At 41.5% G+C, this 8047-nt stretch overlaps 1 protein-coding gene across 1 annotated transcript in view; it reads left to right on the top strand.

The window, feature by feature from the left end:
• The first annotated feature begins 4540 nt into the window (after positions 1 to 4540).
• The window catches only part of gli2a (GLI family zinc finger 2a), an 80809-nt gene continuing 77302 nt past the window's right edge, over positions 4541 to 8047 (top strand). The window contains exon 1 of the mRNA XM_085135557.1: positions 4541 to 5054. The gene's annotated coding sequence lies outside the window, so the exon portion shown is untranslated. The remainder of the gene's footprint in view (positions 5055 to 8047) is intronic.

The following is an 8047-nucleotide window of genomic DNA, read 5'->3' as shown; positions in this document are numbered from 1 at the left end:
TGCAGTGAGTCATGGCAGTGTTATTCAAGCATCCTTTAACTCAGCACTGGGACAGAATTTATGCTGCTTTAATACTGAGCTGACGGGTAACCATTAGAAACCTTCTTTCAAATAATAATTTTACAAGAATTATTAATATTCTTTAATAATGACATTTTAACTTTGCCTTTGATACGACATAGATTTCTAACAATTTGTATATTTATCAGACAATGTGTTTTAGCCACAACTTTTACTGTGTATTTAAAAAACATTAACTTGACTTGTTTCACAGATCTCACGCTTATTACTTTTTTCTTCATTATGTAAAATAATGCAGAAAAGTTGACGTAATGATGAATAATCTTAAATATATAATGCTGCAAAACATCTCGGAGTGATTTTTTTTCTAAAAGTGAAATCAAAATAGCAGCATGATTGAGCAATGGCTCACCGACCTGCCAAGTTATCAGTAAGAAGTATGCTATAAAGACAAACGCTGAGTTTCTATTACGCAGACACTGACCTTCAGATCAAACTGAAATCCACCAGATTGGCCAACAATTTCATTTAAAGCAACATGTGACCTATAAACACGGGCAAATAATAAGCTGCACCATCACGGGCTGCAGGGGTCATCACTAAAGAATGCATGAGCTAATACGATCAAACTATGATCTTGTGGTCAGACTTTGAATCCTTTGCATGTCTTCACCTCACCTCCTTCCTTTTATACTTGTTCCCTCTTTGATTCTCTGTCCAAAAGCTTTGGTGTTCGATCTCTGCCGTTACATTCTTCTGCTGTAATCAGGGGAAAAAAACACTCATTAAAATTCCTGCCTGTGAGAGTGTAGTAGCACGGGAGAGAGGCCTGACACTGGCATTCACCCTCTTTTGAGGACACATACAGGCACAGAGGACGCTCATGTGCACAGGCTGGTTTTCACAGTGACCACTCAGGCATGATGCAGGCGCAAAGAGAGAATGCCACCAAAGGTGGCAGCACCTTGAGCCCCAAAACTAGCTAGGCCCTCCTGTGACTCCGTCTCTCCTGGTTCTCTTTGCTCTGGAGCTGAACATGTGCGGTCAGGGTTACCTGGGTTAGTGCTTGTTTCTCCCACACATGAATGGCAGGGCAGGATCACGAAAACATGCTAAAAGGCCTCTTTTATGGACTGCGTGTGTGTGTGTGTGTGTGTGTGAGGGGGCTCTGTGATTGACAGGCCCTCAAAAAACAAGAAAGCCTCGCAGGGATGAAAAGCCGATGAAGAATGAATGCATCTGTGAGTCAGTGTCTAACATCACCAGTCATTCAGCGTTGAGTCTCTGTTTACTCAACTGCTCTATAGTTATTTTCCTGCCATATTTCATTTAAGTTGTCTAAATCGACCGGACTAAAACCACTTCAATCCAACGACATCCAATAATGAGAGCTGCAGTTTTTGGCCATATGAGTGCATTTTATTTACAGGTTGCAAATTAACAATCATGAAACTGAGTTTGTGGCTTATTGTTAGGCAGCACTGCAAGTTTCAGTCATTATGCAGCTGTACTGTTTATAAGGCTGCAGAAACCTGCAGTCAGCTCACAGTCAAGAAGTCACCACAATGAGTGATTGCATCCAGGTATTTAGTTGTTTTGTTAATATACAGCAATGGCGGCTCAAAAATCTTGCAATGGCTCCCAGAAGTTAGCACTATATGCAACCCATGCCATAGAGATAGTGACACAGAAGTTTAAAGTGCACTTTTAAAAAATGTTTAATGTTAATGTTTAATAAATAAAATAAAATTCACTTGTAGATTTTGGGCATGATAGTTGATGCCAGATTAGGTTAGCAAACATAATAATAACCAGGAGCATATAATTAATTATGAATTAATTTATGTTAATATTATTTCATCTAACATAATGGAATCAGTAAAAATTCATTGTTAAATATTAACTTGTAGACACACTTATCGTCTTGTTAGTTATCACGGGATTACTTAAACCACCATGAAAAAAACTGGTAGCTAGGTAAGTAATCATTTTTAAATGTTTATTCTGTTACATTAATGAAAAGCAGCCAGATTTCTCACTTTAATGATCAGCTCAACTATGTCAAAACTGCAGTTAAAGGTTTGTTAACACTTGCAGTTAATGTTAGAGCTTTAATATTACAGAGATCTAACTACATGCACTTCACTTTGGCATTACCAACTATTGTATTTCAATGTTTTTATTCACGACTAATTCCTGTAAGAAGAGCTCTGCCTCCCTATATTCACATATTCCAAATCCCTGCACAGCACTTCTGGGAACTATCTGAAATATATATGAACCACATGACAATCCCGCATTCTGGACCCCACTTAAGCAACTCTTCTAATTTGAGGGTCTCTTTGTGGAACCATTTTGACAGAAAACAAAATAAAAGGCAGTCAACACTGATAAAATCGCTTTAGATTTTCTTCGAGAAAACTAGACAACCATTCCTGAAGACCACTTACAGAAATTGCAAGAAAGCTACCTAAGAGAGTTCAGGCTGTGTTGTAAAGGCAGTCATACTAAATATTGACTTTCAGGCTCATTAGGATTGTACACACTCTGTTTTTGCCTCGTATGCTGTATTTCCATGTGTGTTTGCACATGTTTCAAAGTGGAAACACATACAAACATATAAGCATGTGATAAACTGCTGGACTTATTTTCCATTTACTGAGTGAAATATGAAGAAATGAGTGACAGCTCAAGACATTTGTGCAGTGTTGTATGTGACTGTGTCATGAGTGGGGACAGCTCATTGGTAAACTGGTATTTATGTAACACTTTTCTACTCTTACTATCCACTCAGACTTTACTTTACACACGCGCTGCACTTCTAGTACTTTTTAACTGCCACTCACATTCTGACGCAAAGCATGCATCAGGAGCTTTGGGGTTCAGTATCTTGCTAGGGGACGTTTCCAAATGCAGACTGGTGGAGACAGTCCTGCAGAGAGGACATGAAAACTCAGTTATTATTATATTTTATTTGAAATGGAAAACTGATGAGTTTATATATATAATTTCTGTTTTCACACATTCACTGCAGCACCCAGCTTTTTAAAAACAGGACTTTTAGAAATGTTGACAAGGCCGATGCTGATGGATCGAGTGTTCAGATACCTGGTACAAAGTCTGTGCACTGATGTGCAAATAAAGCAGCTAATAACCTGTTTCATTAAGTGCTCCATCAGACAGCTTCACCTAAACCACACAGGCACTTACTGTAGTAAGACTATGTCCTGCCTGTGAAAAAGGACTACTGATTCTCCTGAAATTTTCCATGCTCCATGTGTGAAAGAGTCAGAATGCACAGAGCTCTGCAGCTTTTGGTAAGCCTGTGTTAAACGCAAATTCACTTAAGACCGGAACGTGAGGAGGCGAGCTGGAGCACGGTTCTCATTTTCTTTTGCATTATGTGGATGGTCAGGTGCTGCATGGTATGAACTTGGGGAAAGGATGCACTAGGTCCTGCATTCATCTTTCTGTAAATCTAAATGTTTTAGAGACTTGTGACACCTTCATGGGAGCCATGTTCCTCTTTTTTTAACAAATAAGATGCTGCCTTGGCATTTTGTGGCTGATAAAGTCAGTAAATCAGCTTCACCGTGAGGCACTTCAGCATTAAAGTGGTGCTCACATGGAAAAACATCTGCTGGGGTATATATTCTAAGATCGAGGCCTTCAACTTTGGATACTATGGGTATTTTTTATTTATTTATTTTATCATGAATCTGTACTTAAGCAGGATTTAGAGTTCAGTCTTTTTACTCTTCAGCTAAATTCAGATTTGATTAAAAGTAAACTTCGCACACTTGTGCAGAGTGGACCTGGCTTCCCTTCTCCTCTTTCCACATCATCACTTTCCTTAAAAAAAACATCTAATATTTTGAAAAAAGAACCACAAAATGAGCCTTTGAACGCTCTGCCACTGGCTGGGTTATGTGAGGTGAAATCTACTGTACATGCATCACATCATAAATGCCGTTTGTCCGCACCGTGCTGCCCCCGCTGCACCGCTCAATAAAAGGTTCCAACCAAGATGAAAAAGCCTACATGGAAGTAAACAAAGCATGAATTATGAAGATTGCCTGTTGTCTACTTTTTAAATCAACAAGCTGTGACTGGAACTACAGGCCGTGGATGTATCTGTTGCTGAATGCGCGTTTGGTTTGTTCATGATAAAAGAGCGCTTTGATAATGTGTCCACCCACTCAAAGAAATCACTGCTCCCAAAAGGGAAAATTACCAGGCGCTTATTTCTTTTCCAACATCAACGCTCCAGCTGATGCAGATTTGCGCATTTTAAGCGTGAAGTCTAAACCCGGCTCAGATAGACACGCTTAAAGATGAAGCCTGTGAAAAACCGGGCAATAACTGAAACTTAAGCTAACTTTTTTCCCCTGCTTTCTGCAACTGCTGGATTGAGTTAGCCCGGCCCATCTGGTGCAGCAAATGGCCCAACTCACCAGGGAGCACGGGGAGTGAGAGGAGGGATGGTGAGGGGGGGAAGAGAGACAGAGAGAGAGAGAGAGAGAGAGAGAGGGAGAGAGGGAGGGGGGTCGGATTGAAAACAGATCAGCAGTCTGAAGATCTCAACAGCACCGCATGTCTCTGCAACAACTGCCGTGAGACGCACACAAACCGCGTTTGCTTCCAAACTTTTACGCGCATCAGGGAAGAAACTTAAGCATGAGGTTAGTTAGCTGAGAGCGCGCACAGCACAGCACGCACGCACAAGCGCACTTCTTCGGGAAGATGGATTGTAAGAAAAAGTTAGACACTGCGCTCTGAATCGGGACAGAGGAGACGAAAGAGAGAGAGCAATCGAGAGAGAGAGGAGTGTAATGTCGCGCAAACTTTGCGGCTTTCCAAACTTTTCTTAACTCGGTTCATGGAGTTTTGCGTCCAGCCTGGAGAGCGTCGCTCAGTGCTGGTGCCAGCTCGGTTCTAGTTTACGGGAATCTCGACTCCTGGCACAGTCCCCCACCCCCGGCAAAAACACGGAGCTGGAAGAGCTTTGAGGAGAAAAAGAGACGTCAGTGAAGGTAGGAGAAGTTCGTGCTGATGCTAACTGGAGTCGCTTTAATGTTGCTGTTTTTTTTCTCTCTCTTGTGTTAGAAAGTGTTTCACTGCTGTTCTCCTTCCTCCTCTTCTTCCTCTGTTTCGGCTGCCTTGCGTGTCAGCGGCAGATGAAGCTTTTAGAGCAGCTTCACATCTCATTTGCACTTTGAACTTATCTGACACAGGAATCCAAAAAATTTTTGCTCCTGCAACTTGATCCATATGGGAAGAGATGTGATCAGAATACCCGGCGCCAATCCTCCTGCTTCACTTTTCACAGTTTAGCACTAACGTACCCAAAGTCGACTGTATTTTTATCTTCTTTTCATTTGTTTCATTTCAAGCAAAAATAACCTTTGATATATATCTTTTTTCCTGCTTCATTGTAGTTATTCTGATGTCAGCCACACGCTCCACTTTTCTAATCCTGTAATGGTACAAAGGAGCAAAAATCAAACAGCGAGCTGAGGAATGCAGCAGCAGCGTGGACACATCAGTGCCTGGGACTGTGGGAGATGTGTACTTATTGTTGAAAGATTCAAAGTTTACTGTTTGCTCTGCAGCCTGAGCAGTCAACAAACACTTCACGCCTTTGTGGGGCCCTTTAGCAGCTATATTTGCTGTTGGCTTTCCCTCCTATCTAACAGGCGCTGCTAATGATCTCCAAAGTCATGGGTGGACTTTTATGAGTCCCCCTTTTTTCTTACTTGCTTTGGCCTAAATGTTAGTGGGAAAGAAGCCCCGTCTTTGGTGGGAATTTTTCTAAGTCACATTTGAAAATCTGCTTTATTATTATAATTTATTTATTTATTTATTTGTATGTTAATGAGACACAGATTTAGGAAAATTGGGAAATTGTTGGACTTTAAGGCCAAAATGAAGCTTTTTTTAAAGAATTTTTAGATTTTTTTAAAGGTTCAGATGATGCCAGCATTTGTGATCCTTTTTTAAAAACTGAGAAGGTTCATGTGTGTTTTCCGCTGCACATGATGACACTGGCGGTCAGGGCTGAGGTGATTTGCATGACAAGAAAAAAGAAAAAGTTTTAGTGCGTTTGGCCATTGTGAGGAATGAAGAGTTCCAACAGTTCAGGCCTATGGAGAGTGAAAGGAGGGAAGAATGGATGAGCCTATTCAGCTCATTCAGCCTCAGTTTGGGGGCTCTGCTCTGTGCCGTTCATAGACCCTATAGTGGCCATGTCACTTTCATCTCCACAGCCCCCGTGTGCTGCTGAAGCCCCCCGTTTCACACAGGCCCTATTTTATTGATCTACTTCTTGTTTTTTTGTTTTGTTTTGTCTTGTTTTGTTTTGTGTGTGTGTGTGTGTGTGTGTGTGTCTGTGTGTGTGTGTGTCTTTTCTGGAAGTCTGCAGAAAATTTAATGAACCACATACTGGTAAAGGAGTCAATGTGTGTGTGTGTGTGTGCGTAGGTGTGTGTGTGTGTTGGAAGAAGAAGAAGAGGAGGAGGGGGTACTTTTCTTTTTTCTTTTCTTTTTTTTTTTTAAAGCAAATACCGATGAAGTCTAGCGTACAGGGGCAGAAAGGAGGGTTTGGAGGGTGAAGTGACTCTGAGGAGGGGGAGGAGCACCCCTGTACCACCACCACCCTCCTCCTCCTCCTCTTCCAACACCACAACCACTCACTCCTGCTGAGTAAACTCAAAAGTTGAAAGACAGAGAGAGAATGCCTCTCACAGTCTGCACTGTACCAATGAAGCCATTCAGCGGCCTGTCACCTTGTGATGGCACAAAGTGCGGCCAGCGTCGGGATGCAGTAGCTGTGGGGTGTGTGTGTGTGTGTGTGGGGGGGCTTCTGAGGCCTCTGCGGTTGAGCGGAAAAATGTTTGCACTGGAATTTAGCTGCTGTGGATGAAGGATAGCGGCTGCTTGCTCCCTTAAGTGCCGTGTAAACCCCTGAACTGCTGCAGGGAGCGTCAGACAACACTTTGCAGACGTACTGATGAGCACTTGGCCATCAAATCTTTGAATGTGTGCCTTCAATCACTTCAGTTAGTTGATTGTAATCCAGATTATAATCCAGAAAGTGTACAGAACCTCCAGAAGATGAATGCGTGGATGCTTGAAAAATAAATAATGAAAAAGCAATTTAGGCTGACAATCTGACTCCATTTAGGCTACAATTTTTAGAATAGCCATGGGAATTGGGACGTGGAACAGAAAATAGGTGTCCAATTCATCTTTATGTTTATTATGCCTTTTGTCCCCCCCGATCTGCACTGAAAAAAAAACAAGTGTAGGGAGTTCCAGGGAAAGGCTGTATTGTGAGTGTTAATAAATTAATACTTCAATACATGTCACATTTTCTAAAATGACAATATTTCAAAAATGTTGTTTTTTGCTGTTACAGCATATGATATGTAATAACAGTATGCTGATCGAACAGGCACTAGACACCTCTTTTGGAAAGTTATGTGGATTAGAAAACTCAATTCCAAGGCTGTGGAGGCACCAATAAAAAGAGTCAAGAGGAATCTGGCGATATTAGCTAATCGACACAAAACAATTACTTGATTTTAATTTATTTTTAAAAGCAGATGAAAATACAAAAGTGAGCTAAATGATTATATTAAAGGATTATGAAAAATAGTTGAGAACGACACCCATATATTCAGAGTGTGTGTGTTTTTGCTCCTGTTTTCACTGAGCTTGCCTCAGACTGTCTATATTTCAGTCTGTAACTGCATCTTTGGGCCTTTTTCATCTTCTTCTTCTTCTTCTTTTCTCTCTCTCCTCCCCCTCCCTTCATTTTCTTTTGAAAAACTTAAACATTACTGGCAGAGGAGCAGAAGCATGTGCACGCCTGAGCGTCGTGAGAGAGTCTGTGTGCGAGAGCGGGAGTCGATCTTGATGAGTCGGTCGTGAAAGGCCTGTTAACTCCTGCCTGCCTGTTGCTTTATTACCGTTCGAGTTTGTAGCGAGCCAAAATGAGCCTCGGGCTACCGGGAAATGTTCTCCA

The sequence above is a fragment of the Neolamprologus multifasciatus genome, chromosome 16 (genome assembly GCF_963576455.1).
Source record: "Neolamprologus multifasciatus chromosome 16, fNeoMul1.2, whole genome shotgun sequence".
Taxonomy (NCBI): domain Eukaryota; kingdom Metazoa; phylum Chordata; class Actinopteri; order Cichliformes; family Cichlidae; genus Neolamprologus; species Neolamprologus multifasciatus.
This window is presented reverse-complemented; position numbering and strand designations above follow the sequence as displayed.